We start from the raw sequence: 9,916 nt of genomic DNA, 5'->3' as shown, positions 1-9,916 counted from the left end.
GAGTCACTTTCTAAGTTCTTCTCTGTGTCTTTTACAGATCGAAATAAAAAAGCTTACAGCACCTGGGATTCCCAGGCGGTCTTCCATCCAAGTACTAACCAGGCCCTACTCTGCTTAGCTTCTGAGATCAGACGAGATCAGGCGGAGCCAGAGAGGTATGGCCGTAAGCAACTGTATGTCCTCTTCCTAATCTTTTAAAATGTGTCAAAGGTTTTGTAGTTTTGACAAAGAAATGGAGTCACTTTCTAAGGCCTTCTCTGTGTCTTTTACAGATCGAAATGAAAAAGCTTACAGCACCTGGGATTCCCAGGCGGTCTTCCATCCAAGTACTAACCAGGCCCTACTCTGCTTAGCTTCTGAGATCAGACGAGATCAGGCAGAGCCAGAGAGGTATGGCCGTAAGCAACTGTATGTCCTCTTCCTAATCTTTTAAAATGTGTCTAAGGTTTTGGAGTTTTGATAATGAAAAAGGAGTCACTTTCTAATGCCTTCTCGATTTCTTCCAGAGAGAGAAATGAAAAAGCTTACGGCACCTGGGATTCCCAGGCGGTCTTCCATCCAAGTACTAACCAGGCCCTACTCTGCTTAGCTTCTGAGATCTGACGAGATCAGGCGGAGCCAGAGAGGTATGGCCGTAAGCAACTGTATGTCCTCTACCTAATCTTTTAAAATGTGTCAAAGGTTTTGGAGTTTTGATAATGAAAAAGGAGTCACTTTCTAAGGCCTTCTCTGTGTCTTTTACAGATCGAAATGAAAAAGCTTACAGCACCTGGGATTCCCAGGCGGTCTTCCATCCAAGTACTAACCAGGCCCTACTCTGCTTAGCTTCTGAGATCAGACGAGATCAGGCGGAGCCAGAGAGGTATGGCCGTAAGCAACTGTATGTCCTCTTCCTAATCTTTTAAAATGTGTCAAAGGTTTTGGAGTTTTGATAATGAAAAAGGAGTCACTTTCTAATGCCTTCTCGATTTCTTCCAGAGAGAGAAATGAAAAAGCTTACGGCACCTGGGATTCCCAGGCGGTCTTCCATCCAAGTACTAACCAGGCCCTACTCTGCTTAGCTTCTGAGATCAGACGAGATCAGGCGGAGCCAGAGAGGTATGGCCGTAAGCAACTGTATGTCCTCTACCTAATCTTTTAAAATGTGTCAAAGGTTTTGTAGTTTTGACAATGAAATGGAGTCACTTTCTAAGGCCTTCTCTGTGTCTTTTACAGATAGAAATGAAAAAGCTTACGGCACCCGGGATTCCCAGGCGGTCTTCCATCCAAGTACTAACCAGGCCCTACTCTGCTTAGCTTCTGAGATCAGACGAGATCAGGCGGAGCCAGAGAGGTATGGCCGTAAGCAACTGTATGTCCTCTACCTAATCTTTTAAAATGTGTCAAAGGTTTTGTAGTTTTGACAATTAAATGGAGTCACTTTCTAAGGCCTTCTCTGTGTCTTTTACAGATCGAAATGAAAAAGCTTACAGCACCTGGGATTCCCAGGCGGTCTTCCATCCAAGTACTAACCAGGCCCTACTCTGCTTAGCTTCTGAGATCAGACGAGATCAGGCAGAGCCAGAGAGGTATGGCCGTAAGCAACTGTATGTCCTCTTCCTAATCTTTTAAAATGTGTCTAAGGTTTTGGAGTTTTGATAATGAAAAAGGAGTCACTTTCTAATGCCTTCTCGATTTCTTCCAGAGAGAGAAATGAAAAAGCTTACGGCACCTGGGATTCCCAGGCGGTCTTCCATCCAAGTACTAACCAGGCCCTACTCTGCTTAGCTTCTGAGATCTGACGAGATCAGGCGGAGCCAGAGAGGTATGGCCGTAAGCAACTGTATGTCCTCTACCTAATCTTTTAAAATGTGTCAAAGGTTTTGGAGTTTTGATAATGAAAAAGGAGTCACTTTCTAAGGCCTTCTCTGTGTCTTTTACAGATCGAAATGAAAAAGCTTACAGCACCTGGGATTCCCAGGCGGTCTTCCATCCAAGTACTAACCAGGCCCTACTCTGCTTAGCTTCTGAGATCAGACGAGATCAGGCGGAGCCAGAGAGGTATGGCCGTAAGCAACTGTATGTCCTCTTCCTAATCTTTTAAAATGTGTCAAAGGTTTTGGAGTTTTGATAATGAAAAAGGAGTCACTTTCTAATGCCTTCTCGATTTCTTCCAGAGAGAGAAATGAAAAAGCTTACGGCACCTGGGATTCCCAGGCGGTCTTCCATCCAAGTACTAACCAGGCCCTACTCTGCTTAGCTTCTGAGATCAGACGAGATCAGGCGGAGCCAGAGAGGTATGGCCGTAAGCAACTGTATGTCCTCTACCTAATCTTTTAAAATGTGTCAAAGGTTTTGTAGTTTTGACAATGAAATGGAGTCACTTTCTAAGGCCTTCTCTGTGTCTTTTACAGATAGAAATGAAAAAGCTTACGGCACCCGGGATTCCCAGGCGGTCTTCCATCCAAGTACTAACCAGGCCCTACTCTGCTTAGCTTCTGAGATCAGACGAGATCAGGCGGAGCCAGAGAGGTATGGCCGTAAGCAACTGTATGTCCTCTACCTAATCTTTTAAAATGTGTCAAAGGTTTTGTAGTTTTGACAATTAAATGGAGTCACTTTCTAAGGCCTTCTCTGTGTCTTTTACAGATCGAAATGAAAAAGCTTACAGCACCTGGGATTCCCAGGCGGTCTTCCATCCAAGTACTAACCAGGCCCTACTCTGCTTAGCTTCTGAGATCAGACGAGATCAGGCAGAGCCAGAGAGGTATGGCCGTAAGCAACTGTATGTCCTCTTCCTAATCTTTTAAAATGTGTCTAAGGTTTTGGAGTTTTGATAATGAAAAAGGAGTCACTTTCTAATGCCTTCTCGATTTCTTCCAGAGAGAGAAATGAAAAAGCTTACGGCACCTGGGATTCCCAGGCGGTCTTCCATCCAAGTACTAACCAGGCCCTACTCTGCTTAGCTTCTGAGATCTGACGAGATCAGGCGGAGCCAGAGAGGTATGGCCGTAAGCAACTGTATGTCCTCTACCTAATCTTTTAAAATGTGTCAAAGGTTTTGGAGTTTTGATAATGAAAAAGGAGTCACTTTCTAAGGCCTTCTCTGTGTCTTTTACAGATCGAAATGAAAAAGCTTACAGCACCTGGGATTCCCAGGCGGTCTTCCATCCAAGTACTAACCAGGCCCTACTCTGCTTAGCTTCTGAGATCAGACGAGATCAGGCGGAGCCAGAGAGGTATGGCCGTAAGCAACTGTATGTCCTCTTCCTAATCTTTTAAAATGTGTCAAAGGTTTTGGAGTTTTGATAATGAAAAAGGAGTCACTTTCTAATGCCTTCTCGATTTCTTCCAGAGAGAGAAATGAAAAAGCTTACGGCACCTGGGATTCCCAGGCGGTCTTCCATCCAAGTACTAACCAGGCCCTACTCTGCTTAGCTTCTGAGATCAGACGAGATCAGGCGGAGCCAGAGAGGTATGGCCGTAAGCAACTGTATGTCCTCTACCTAATCTTTTAAAATGTGTCAAAGGTTTTGTAGTTTTGACAATGAAATGGAGTCACTTTCTAAGGCCTTCTCTGTGTCTTTTACAGATCGAAATGAAAAAGCTTACAGCACCTGGGATTCCCAGGCGGTCTTCCATCCAAGTACTAACCAGGCCCTACTCTGCTTAGCTTCTGAGATCAGACGAGATCAGGCAGAGCCAGAGAGGTATGGCCGTAAGCAACTGTATGTCCTCTTCCTAATCTTTTAAAATGTGTCTAAGGTTTTGGAGTTTTGATAATGAAAAAGGAGTCACTTTCTAATGCCTTCTCGATTTCTTCCAGAGAGAGAAATGAAAAAGCTTACGGCACCTGGGATTCCCAGGCGGTCTTCCATCCAAGTACTAACCAGGCCCTACTCTGCTTAGCTTCTGAGATCTGACGAGATCAGGCGGAGCCAGAGAGGTATGGCCGTAAGCAACTGTATGTCCTCTACCTAATCTTTTAAAATGTGTCAAAGGTTTTGGAGTTTTGATAATGAAAAAGGAGTCACTTTCTAAGGCCTTCTCTGTGTCTTTTACAGATCGAAATGAAAAAGCTTACAGCACCTGGGATTCCCAGGCGGTCTTCCATCCAAGTACTAACCAGGCCCTACTCTGCTTAGCTTCTGAGATCAGACGAGATCCGGCGGAGCCAGAGAGGTATGGCCGTAAGCAACTGTATGTCCTCTTCCTAATCTTTTAAAATGTGTCAAAGGTTTTGGAGTTTTGATAATGAAAAAGGAGTCACTTTCTAATGCCTTCTCGATTTCTTCCAGAGAGAGAAATGAAAAAGCTTACGGCACCTGGGATTCCCAGGCGGTCTTCCATCCAAGTACTAACCAGGCCCTACTCTGCTTAGCTTCTGAGATCAGACGAGATCAGGCGGAGCCAGAGAGGTATGGCCGTAAGCAACTGTATGTCCTCTACCTAATCTTTTAAAATGTGTCAAAGGTTTTGTAGTTTTGACAATGAAATGGAGTCACTTTCTAAGGCCTTCTCTGTGTCTTTTACAGATAGAAATGAAAAAGCTTACGGCACCCGGGATTCCCAGGCGGTCTTCCATCCAAGTACTAACCAGGCCCTACTCTGCTTAGCTTCTGAGATCAGACGAGATCAGGCGGAGCCAGAGAGGTATGGCCGTAAGCAACTGTATGTCCTCTACCTAATCTTTTAAAATGTGTCAAAGGTTTTGTAGTTTTGACAATTAAATGGAGTCACTTTCTAAGGCCTTCTCTGTGTCTTTTACAGATCGAAATGAAAAAGCTTACAGCACCTGGGATTCCCAGGCGGTCTTCCATCCAAGTACTAACCAGGCCCTACTCTGCTTAGCTTCTGAGATCTGACGAGATCAGGCGGAGCCAGAGAGGTATGGCCGTAAGGAACTGTATGTCCTCTACCTAATCTTTTAAAATGTGTCAAAGGTTTTGGAGTTTTGACAATGAAATGGAGTCACTTTCTAAGTTCTTCTCTGTGTCTTTTACAGATCGAAATAAAAAAGCTTACAGCACCTGGGATTCCCAGGCGGTCTTCCATCCAAGTACTAACCAGGCCCTACTCTGCTTAGCTTCTGAGATCAGACGAGATCAGGCGGAGCCAGAGAGGTATGGCCGTAAGCAACTGTATGTCCTCTACCTAATCTTTTAAAATGTGTCAAAGGTTTTGTAGTTTTGACAATTAAATGGAGTCACTTTCTAAGGCCTTCTCTGTGTCTTTTACAGATCGAAATGAAAAAGCTTACAGCACCTGGGATTCCCAGGCGGTCTTCCATCCAAGTACTAACCAGGCCCTACTCTGCTTAGCTTCTGAGATCTGACGAGATCAGGCAGAGCCAGAGAGGTATGGCCGTAAGCAACTGTATGTCCTCTACCTAATCTTTTAAAATGTGTCAAAGGTTTTGGAGTTTTGACAATGAAATGGAGTCACTTTCTAAGTTCTTCTCTGTGTCTTTTACAGATCGAAATAAAAAAGCTTACAGCACCTGGGATTCCCAGGCGGTCTTCCATCCAAGTACTAACCAGGCCCTACTCTGCTTAGCTTCTGAGATCAGACGAGATCAGGCGGAGCCAGAGAGATATGGCCGTAAGCAACTGTATGTCCTCTTCCTAATCTTTTAAAATGTGTCAAAGGTTTTGGAGTTTTGATAATGAAAAAGGAGTCACTTTCTAATGCCTTCTCGATTTCTTCCAGAGAGAGAAATGAAAAATCTTACGGCACCTGGGATTCCCAGGCGGTCTTCCATCCAAGTACTAACCAGGCCCTACTCTGCTTAGCTTCTGAGATCTGACGAGATCAGGCGGAGCCAGAGAGGTATGGCCGTAAGCAACTGTATGTCCTCTACCTAATCTTTTAAAATGTGTCAAAGGTTTTGTAGTTTTGACAATTAAATGGAGTCACTTTCTAAGGCCTTCTCTGTGTCTTTTACAGATCGAAATGAAAAAGCTTACAGCACCTGGGATTCCCAGGCGGTCTTCCATCCAAGTACTAACCAGGCCCTACTCTGCTTAGCTTCTGAGATCAGACGAGATCAGGCGGAGCCAGAGAGGTATGGCCGTAAGCAACTGTATGTCCTCTTCCTAATCTTTTAAAATGTGTCAAAGGTTTTGGAGTTTTGATAATGAAAAAGGAGTCACTTTCTAATGCCTTCTCGATTTCTTCCAGAGAGAGAAATGAAAAAGCTTACAGCACCTGGGATTCCCAGGCGGTCTTCCATCCAAGTACTAACCAGGCCCTACTCTGCTTAGCTTCTGAGATCTGACGAGATCAGGCGGAGCCAGAGAGGTATGGCCGTAAGCAACTGTATGTCCTCTTCCTAATCTTTTAAAATGTGTCAAAGGTTTTGTAGTTTTGAAAATGAAATGGAGTCACTTTCTAAGGCCTTCTCTGTGTCTTTTACAGATCGAAATGAAAAAGCTTACAGCACCTGGGATTCCCAGGCGGTCTTCCATCCAAGTACTAACCAGGCCCTACTCTGCTTAGCTTCTGAGATCAGACGAGATCAGGCGGAGCCAGAGAGGTATGGCCGTAAGCAACTGTATGTCCTCTTCCTAATCTTTTAAAATGTGTTAAAGGTTTTGTAGTTTTGACAAAGAAATGGAGTCACTTTCTAAGGCCTTCTCTGTGTCTTTTACAGATCGAAATGAAAAAGCTTACAGCACCTGGGATTCCCAGGCGGTCTTCCATCCAAGTACTAACCAGGCCCTACTCTGCTTAGCTTCTGAGATCAGACGAGATCAGGCGGAGCCAGAGAGATATGGCCGTAAGCAACTGTATGTCCTCTTCCTAATCTTTTAAAATGTGTCAAAGGTTTTGGAGTTTTGATAATGAAAAAGGAGTCACTTTCTAATGCCTTCTCGATTTCTTCCAGAGAGAGAAATGAAAAATCTTACGGCACCTGGGATTCCCAGGCGGTCTTCCATCCAAGTACTAACCAGGCCCTACTCTGCTTAGCTTCTGAGATCTGGCGAGATCAGGCGGAGCCAGAGAGGTATGGCCGTAAGCAACTGTATGTCCTCTACCTAATCTTTTAAAATGTGTCAAAGGTTTTGTAGTTTTGACAATTAAATGGAGTCACTTTCTAAGGCCTTCTCTGTGTCTTTTACAGATCGAAATGAAAAAGCTTACAGCACCTGGGATTCCCAGGCGGTCTTCCATCCAAGTACTAACCAGGCCCTACTCTGCTTAGCTTCTGAGATCAGACGAGATCAGGCGGAGCCAGAGAGGTATGGCCGTAAGCAACTGTATGTCCTCTTCCTAATCTTTTAAAATGTGTCAAAGGTTTTGGAGTTTTGATAATGAAAAAGGAGTCACTTTCTAATGCCTTCTCGATTTCTTCCAGAGAGAGAAATGAAAAAGCTTACAGCACCTGGGATTCCCAGGCGGTCTTCCATCCAAGTACTAACCAGGCCCTACTCTGCTTAGCTTCTGAGATCTGACGAGATCAGGCGGAGCCAGAGAGGTATGGCCGTAAGCAACTGTATGTCCTCTTCCTAATCTTTTAAAATGTGTCAAAGGTTTTGTAGTTTTGAAAATGAAATGGAGTCACTTTCTAAGGCCTTCTCTGTGTCTTTTACAGATCGAAATGAAAAAGCTTACAGCACCTGGGATTCCCAGGCGGTCTTCCATCCAAGTACTAACCAGGCCCTACTCTGCTTAGCTTCTGAGATCAGACGAGATCAGGCGGAGCCAGAGAGGTATGGCCGTAAGCAACTGTATGTCCTCTTCCTAATCTTTTAAAATGTGTTAAAGGTTTTGTAGTTTTGACAAAGAAATGGAGTCACTTTCTAAGGCCTTCTCTGTGTCTTTTACAGATCGAAATGAAAAAGCTTACAGCACCTGGGATTCCCAGGCGGTCTTCCATCCAAGTACTAACCAGGCCCTACTCTGCTTAGCTTCTGAGATCAGACGAGATCAGGCGGAGCCAGAGAGGTATGGCCGTAAGCAACTGTATGTCCTCTTCCTAATCTTTTAAAATGTGTCAAAGGTTTTGGAGTTTTGATAATGAAAAAGGAGTCACTTTCTAATGCCTTCTCGATTTCTTCCAGAGAGAGAAATGAAAAATCTTACGGCACCTGGGATTCCCAGGCGGTCTTCCATCCAAGTACTAACCAGGCCCTACTCTGCTTAGCTTCTGAGATCTGGCGAGATCAGGCGGAGCCAGAGAGGTATGGCCGTAAGCAACTGTATGTCCTCTACCTAATCTTTTAAAATGTGTCAAAGGTTTTGTAGTTTTGACAATTAAATGGAGTCACTTTCTAAGGCCTTCTCTGTGTCTTTTACAGATCGAAATGAAAAAGCTTACAGCACCTGGGATTCCCAGGCGGTCTTCCATCCAAGTACTAACCAGGCCCTACTCTGCTTAGCTTCTGAGATCAGACGAGATCAGGCGGAGCCAGAGAGGTATGGCCGTAAGCAACTGTATGTCCTCTTCCTAATCTTTTAAAATGTGTCAAAGGTTTTGGAGTTTTGATAATGAAAAAGGAGTCACTTTCTAATGCCTTCTCGATTTCTTCCAGAGAGAGAAATGAAAAAGCTTACAGCACCTGGGATTCCCAGGCGGTCTTCCATCCAAGTACTAACCAGGCCCTACTCTGCTTAGCTTCTGAGATCTGACGAGATCAGGCGGAGCCAGAGAGGTATGGCCGTAAGCAACTGTATGTCCTCTTCCTAATCTTTTAAAATGTGTCAAAGGTTTTGTAGTTTTGAAAATGAAATGGAGTCACTTTCTAAGGCCTTCTCTGTGTCTTTTACAGATCGAAATGAAAAAGCTTACAGCACCTGGGATTCCCAGGCGGTCTTCCATCCAAGTACTAACCAGGCCCTACTCTGCTTAGCTTCTGAGATCAGACGAGATCAGGCGGAGCCAGAGAGGTATGGCCGTAAGCAACTGTATGTCCTCTTCCTAATCTTTTAAAATGTGTTAAAGGTTTTGTAGTTTTGACAAAGAAATGGAGTCACTTTCTAAGGCCTTCTCTGTGTCTTTTACAGATCGAAATGAAAAAGCTTACAGCACCTGGGATTCCCAGGCGGTCTTCCATCCAAGTACTAACCAGGCCCTACTCTGCTTAGCTTCTGAGATCAGACGAGATCAGGCGGAGCCAGAGAGGTATGGCCGTAAGCAACTGTATGTCCTCTTCCTAATCTTTTAAAATGTGTCAAAGGTTTTGGAGTTTTGATAATGAAAAAGGAGTCACTTTCTAATGCCTTCTCGATTTCTTCCAGAGAGAGAAATGAAAAATCTTACGGCACCTGGGATTCCCAGGCGGTCTTCCATCCAAGTACTAACCAGGCCCTACTCTGCTTAGCTTCTGAGATCTGACGAGATCAGGCGGAGCCAGAGAGGTATGGCCGTAAGCAACTGTATGTCCTCTACCTAATCTTTTAAAATGTGTCAAAGGTTTTGTAGTTTTGACAATTAAATGGAGTCACTTTCTAAGGCCTTCTCTGTGTCTTTTACAGATCGAAATGAAAAAGCTTACAGCACCTGGGATTCCCAGGCGGTCTTCCATCCAAGTACTAACCAGGCCCTACTCTGCTTAGCTTCTGAGATCAGACGAGATCAGGCGGAGCCAGAGAGGTATGGCCGTAAGCAACTGTATGTCCTCTTCCTAATCTTTTAAAATGTGTCAAAGGTTTTGGAGTTTTGATAATGAAAAAGGAGTCACTTTCTAATGCCTTCTCGATTTCTTCCAGAGAGAGAAATGAAAAAGCTTACAGCACCTGGGATTCCCAGGCGGTCTTCCATCCAAGTACTAACCAGGCCCTACTCTGCTTAGCTTCTGAGATCTGACGAGATCAGGCGGAGCCAGAGAGGTATGGCCGTAAGCAACTGTATGTCCTCTTCCTAATCTTTTAAAATGTGTCAAAGGTTTTGTAGTTTTGAAAATGAAATGGAGTCACTTTCTAAGGCCTTCTCTGT

General features: G+C 44.4%; 42 non-coding genes across 42 annotated transcripts; all 42 read right to left on the bottom strand.

Moving 5' to 3' along the window:
* Window positions 1-50: 50 nt before the first annotated feature.
* Window positions 51-169, bottom strand: LOC144395338 (5S ribosomal RNA). Its single transcript, XR_013457472.1, has one exon. It is a non-coding gene; the product is annotated as a 5S ribosomal RNA (ribosomal RNA).
* A 116-nt stretch (window positions 170-285) lies between these two features.
* Window positions 286-404, bottom strand: LOC144397869 (5S ribosomal RNA). Its single transcript, XR_013460016.1, has one exon. It is a non-coding gene; the product is annotated as a 5S ribosomal RNA (ribosomal RNA).
* A 117-nt stretch (window positions 405-521) lies between these two features.
* On the bottom strand, window positions 522-640 carry LOC144401413 (5S ribosomal RNA). The gene has a single exon (XR_013463348.1). It is a non-coding gene; the product is annotated as a 5S ribosomal RNA (ribosomal RNA).
* A 117-nt stretch (window positions 641-757) lies between these two features.
* On the bottom strand, window positions 758-876 carry LOC144395337 (5S ribosomal RNA). Its single transcript, XR_013457471.1, has one exon. It is a non-coding gene; the product is annotated as a 5S ribosomal RNA (ribosomal RNA).
* A 117-nt stretch (window positions 877-993) lies between these two features.
* LOC144401078 (5S ribosomal RNA) lies at window positions 994-1,112 on the bottom strand. Its single transcript, XR_013463013.1, has one exon. It is a non-coding gene; the product is annotated as a 5S ribosomal RNA (ribosomal RNA).
* Window positions 1,113-1,228: 116 nt separating this feature from the next.
* On the bottom strand, window positions 1,229-1,347 carry LOC144396964 (5S ribosomal RNA). The gene has a single exon (XR_013459110.1). It is a non-coding gene; the product is annotated as a 5S ribosomal RNA (ribosomal RNA).
* A 116-nt stretch (window positions 1,348-1,463) lies between these two features.
* LOC144397868 (5S ribosomal RNA) lies at window positions 1,464-1,582 on the bottom strand. The gene has a single exon (XR_013460015.1). It is a non-coding gene; the product is annotated as a 5S ribosomal RNA (ribosomal RNA).
* A 117-nt stretch (window positions 1,583-1,699) lies between these two features.
* LOC144401402 (5S ribosomal RNA) lies at window positions 1,700-1,818 on the bottom strand. The gene has a single exon (XR_013463337.1). It is a non-coding gene; the product is annotated as a 5S ribosomal RNA (ribosomal RNA).
* Window positions 1,819-1,935: 117 nt separating this feature from the next.
* LOC144395336 (5S ribosomal RNA) lies at window positions 1,936-2,054 on the bottom strand. The gene has a single exon (XR_013457470.1). It is a non-coding gene; the product is annotated as a 5S ribosomal RNA (ribosomal RNA).
* Window positions 2,055-2,171: 117 nt separating this feature from the next.
* LOC144401077 (5S ribosomal RNA) lies at window positions 2,172-2,290 on the bottom strand. The gene has a single exon (XR_013463012.1). It is a non-coding gene; the product is annotated as a 5S ribosomal RNA (ribosomal RNA).
* Window positions 2,291-2,406: 116 nt separating this feature from the next.
* On the bottom strand, window positions 2,407-2,525 carry LOC144396963 (5S ribosomal RNA). The gene has a single exon (XR_013459109.1). It is a non-coding gene; the product is annotated as a 5S ribosomal RNA (ribosomal RNA).
* A 116-nt stretch (window positions 2,526-2,641) lies between these two features.
* On the bottom strand, window positions 2,642-2,760 carry LOC144397866 (5S ribosomal RNA). Its single transcript, XR_013460013.1, has one exon. It is a non-coding gene; the product is annotated as a 5S ribosomal RNA (ribosomal RNA).
* Window positions 2,761-2,877: 117 nt separating this feature from the next.
* Window positions 2,878-2,996, bottom strand: LOC144401391 (5S ribosomal RNA). Its single transcript, XR_013463326.1, has one exon. It is a non-coding gene; the product is annotated as a 5S ribosomal RNA (ribosomal RNA).
* Window positions 2,997-3,113: 117 nt separating this feature from the next.
* Window positions 3,114-3,232, bottom strand: LOC144395335 (5S ribosomal RNA). Its single transcript, XR_013457469.1, has one exon. It is a non-coding gene; the product is annotated as a 5S ribosomal RNA (ribosomal RNA).
* Window positions 3,233-3,349: 117 nt separating this feature from the next.
* Window positions 3,350-3,468, bottom strand: LOC144401076 (5S ribosomal RNA). Its single transcript, XR_013463011.1, has one exon. It is a non-coding gene; the product is annotated as a 5S ribosomal RNA (ribosomal RNA).
* Window positions 3,469-3,584: 116 nt separating this feature from the next.
* LOC144397865 (5S ribosomal RNA) lies at window positions 3,585-3,703 on the bottom strand. The gene has a single exon (XR_013460012.1). It is a non-coding gene; the product is annotated as a 5S ribosomal RNA (ribosomal RNA).
* A 117-nt stretch (window positions 3,704-3,820) lies between these two features.
* Window positions 3,821-3,939, bottom strand: LOC144401380 (5S ribosomal RNA). The gene has a single exon (XR_013463315.1). It is a non-coding gene; the product is annotated as a 5S ribosomal RNA (ribosomal RNA).
* Window positions 3,940-4,056: 117 nt separating this feature from the next.
* On the bottom strand, window positions 4,057-4,175 carry LOC144398826 (5S ribosomal RNA). The gene has a single exon (XR_013460973.1). It is a non-coding gene; the product is annotated as a 5S ribosomal RNA (ribosomal RNA).
* Window positions 4,176-4,292: 117 nt separating this feature from the next.
* LOC144401075 (5S ribosomal RNA) lies at window positions 4,293-4,411 on the bottom strand. Its single transcript, XR_013463010.1, has one exon. It is a non-coding gene; the product is annotated as a 5S ribosomal RNA (ribosomal RNA).
* Window positions 4,412-4,527: 116 nt separating this feature from the next.
* On the bottom strand, window positions 4,528-4,646 carry LOC144396962 (5S ribosomal RNA). The gene has a single exon (XR_013459108.1). It is a non-coding gene; the product is annotated as a 5S ribosomal RNA (ribosomal RNA).
* Window positions 4,647-4,762: 116 nt separating this feature from the next.
* On the bottom strand, window positions 4,763-4,881 carry LOC144398679 (5S ribosomal RNA). Its single transcript, XR_013460826.1, has one exon. It is a non-coding gene; the product is annotated as a 5S ribosomal RNA (ribosomal RNA).
* A 116-nt stretch (window positions 4,882-4,997) lies between these two features.
* LOC144395334 (5S ribosomal RNA) lies at window positions 4,998-5,116 on the bottom strand. Its single transcript, XR_013457468.1, has one exon. It is a non-coding gene; the product is annotated as a 5S ribosomal RNA (ribosomal RNA).
* Window positions 5,117-5,232: 116 nt separating this feature from the next.
* LOC144397550 (5S ribosomal RNA) lies at window positions 5,233-5,351 on the bottom strand. The gene has a single exon (XR_013459696.1). It is a non-coding gene; the product is annotated as a 5S ribosomal RNA (ribosomal RNA).
* Window positions 5,352-5,467: 116 nt separating this feature from the next.
* LOC144398372 (5S ribosomal RNA) lies at window positions 5,468-5,586 on the bottom strand. Its single transcript, XR_013460519.1, has one exon. It is a non-coding gene; the product is annotated as a 5S ribosomal RNA (ribosomal RNA).
* Window positions 5,587-5,703: 117 nt separating this feature from the next.
* Window positions 5,704-5,822, bottom strand: LOC144398285 (5S ribosomal RNA). Its single transcript, XR_013460432.1, has one exon. It is a non-coding gene; the product is annotated as a 5S ribosomal RNA (ribosomal RNA).
* A 116-nt stretch (window positions 5,823-5,938) lies between these two features.
* On the bottom strand, window positions 5,939-6,057 carry LOC144395333 (5S ribosomal RNA). The gene has a single exon (XR_013457467.1). It is a non-coding gene; the product is annotated as a 5S ribosomal RNA (ribosomal RNA).
* Window positions 6,058-6,174: 117 nt separating this feature from the next.
* On the bottom strand, window positions 6,175-6,293 carry LOC144405035 (5S ribosomal RNA). Its single transcript, XR_013466977.1, has one exon. It is a non-coding gene; the product is annotated as a 5S ribosomal RNA (ribosomal RNA).
* A 116-nt stretch (window positions 6,294-6,409) lies between these two features.
* LOC144395332 (5S ribosomal RNA) lies at window positions 6,410-6,528 on the bottom strand. The gene has a single exon (XR_013457466.1). It is a non-coding gene; the product is annotated as a 5S ribosomal RNA (ribosomal RNA).
* A 116-nt stretch (window positions 6,529-6,644) lies between these two features.
* LOC144398371 (5S ribosomal RNA) lies at window positions 6,645-6,763 on the bottom strand. Its single transcript, XR_013460518.1, has one exon. It is a non-coding gene; the product is annotated as a 5S ribosomal RNA (ribosomal RNA).
* A 117-nt stretch (window positions 6,764-6,880) lies between these two features.
* On the bottom strand, window positions 6,881-6,999 carry LOC144399424 (5S ribosomal RNA). The gene has a single exon (XR_013461569.1). It is a non-coding gene; the product is annotated as a 5S ribosomal RNA (ribosomal RNA).
* A 116-nt stretch (window positions 7,000-7,115) lies between these two features.
* Window positions 7,116-7,234, bottom strand: LOC144395330 (5S ribosomal RNA). Its single transcript, XR_013457464.1, has one exon. It is a non-coding gene; the product is annotated as a 5S ribosomal RNA (ribosomal RNA).
* Window positions 7,235-7,351: 117 nt separating this feature from the next.
* Window positions 7,352-7,470, bottom strand: LOC144405034 (5S ribosomal RNA). Its single transcript, XR_013466976.1, has one exon. It is a non-coding gene; the product is annotated as a 5S ribosomal RNA (ribosomal RNA).
* Window positions 7,471-7,586: 116 nt separating this feature from the next.
* LOC144395329 (5S ribosomal RNA) lies at window positions 7,587-7,705 on the bottom strand. The gene has a single exon (XR_013457463.1). It is a non-coding gene; the product is annotated as a 5S ribosomal RNA (ribosomal RNA).
* A 116-nt stretch (window positions 7,706-7,821) lies between these two features.
* On the bottom strand, window positions 7,822-7,940 carry LOC144395328 (5S ribosomal RNA). Its single transcript, XR_013457462.1, has one exon. It is a non-coding gene; the product is annotated as a 5S ribosomal RNA (ribosomal RNA).
* Window positions 7,941-8,057: 117 nt separating this feature from the next.
* Window positions 8,058-8,176, bottom strand: LOC144399423 (5S ribosomal RNA). The gene has a single exon (XR_013461568.1). It is a non-coding gene; the product is annotated as a 5S ribosomal RNA (ribosomal RNA).
* Window positions 8,177-8,292: 116 nt separating this feature from the next.
* Window positions 8,293-8,411, bottom strand: LOC144395327 (5S ribosomal RNA). The gene has a single exon (XR_013457461.1). It is a non-coding gene; the product is annotated as a 5S ribosomal RNA (ribosomal RNA).
* A 117-nt stretch (window positions 8,412-8,528) lies between these two features.
* On the bottom strand, window positions 8,529-8,647 carry LOC144405033 (5S ribosomal RNA). Its single transcript, XR_013466975.1, has one exon. It is a non-coding gene; the product is annotated as a 5S ribosomal RNA (ribosomal RNA).
* Window positions 8,648-8,763: 116 nt separating this feature from the next.
* On the bottom strand, window positions 8,764-8,882 carry LOC144395326 (5S ribosomal RNA). The gene has a single exon (XR_013457460.1). It is a non-coding gene; the product is annotated as a 5S ribosomal RNA (ribosomal RNA).
* A 116-nt stretch (window positions 8,883-8,998) lies between these two features.
* Window positions 8,999-9,117, bottom strand: LOC144395325 (5S ribosomal RNA). The gene has a single exon (XR_013457459.1). It is a non-coding gene; the product is annotated as a 5S ribosomal RNA (ribosomal RNA).
* Window positions 9,118-9,234: 117 nt separating this feature from the next.
* LOC144398284 (5S ribosomal RNA) lies at window positions 9,235-9,353 on the bottom strand. The gene has a single exon (XR_013460431.1). It is a non-coding gene; the product is annotated as a 5S ribosomal RNA (ribosomal RNA).
* A 116-nt stretch (window positions 9,354-9,469) lies between these two features.
* LOC144395324 (5S ribosomal RNA) lies at window positions 9,470-9,588 on the bottom strand. Its single transcript, XR_013457458.1, has one exon. It is a non-coding gene; the product is annotated as a 5S ribosomal RNA (ribosomal RNA).
* Window positions 9,589-9,705: 117 nt separating this feature from the next.
* LOC144405032 (5S ribosomal RNA) lies at window positions 9,706-9,824 on the bottom strand. The gene has a single exon (XR_013466974.1). It is a non-coding gene; the product is annotated as a 5S ribosomal RNA (ribosomal RNA).
* Window positions 9,825-9,916: the final 92 nt, after the last annotated feature.

This window comes from Gasterosteus aculeatus, chromosome 2 (assembly GCF_964276395.1).
Source record: "Gasterosteus aculeatus chromosome 2, fGasAcu3.hap1.1, whole genome shotgun sequence".
Classification (NCBI taxonomy): Eukaryota; Metazoa; Chordata; class Actinopteri; order Perciformes; family Gasterosteidae; genus Gasterosteus; species Gasterosteus aculeatus.
The sequence above is the reverse complement of the archived record's forward strand: the minus strand, read 5'-3'. Positions and strand labels throughout refer to the sequence as shown.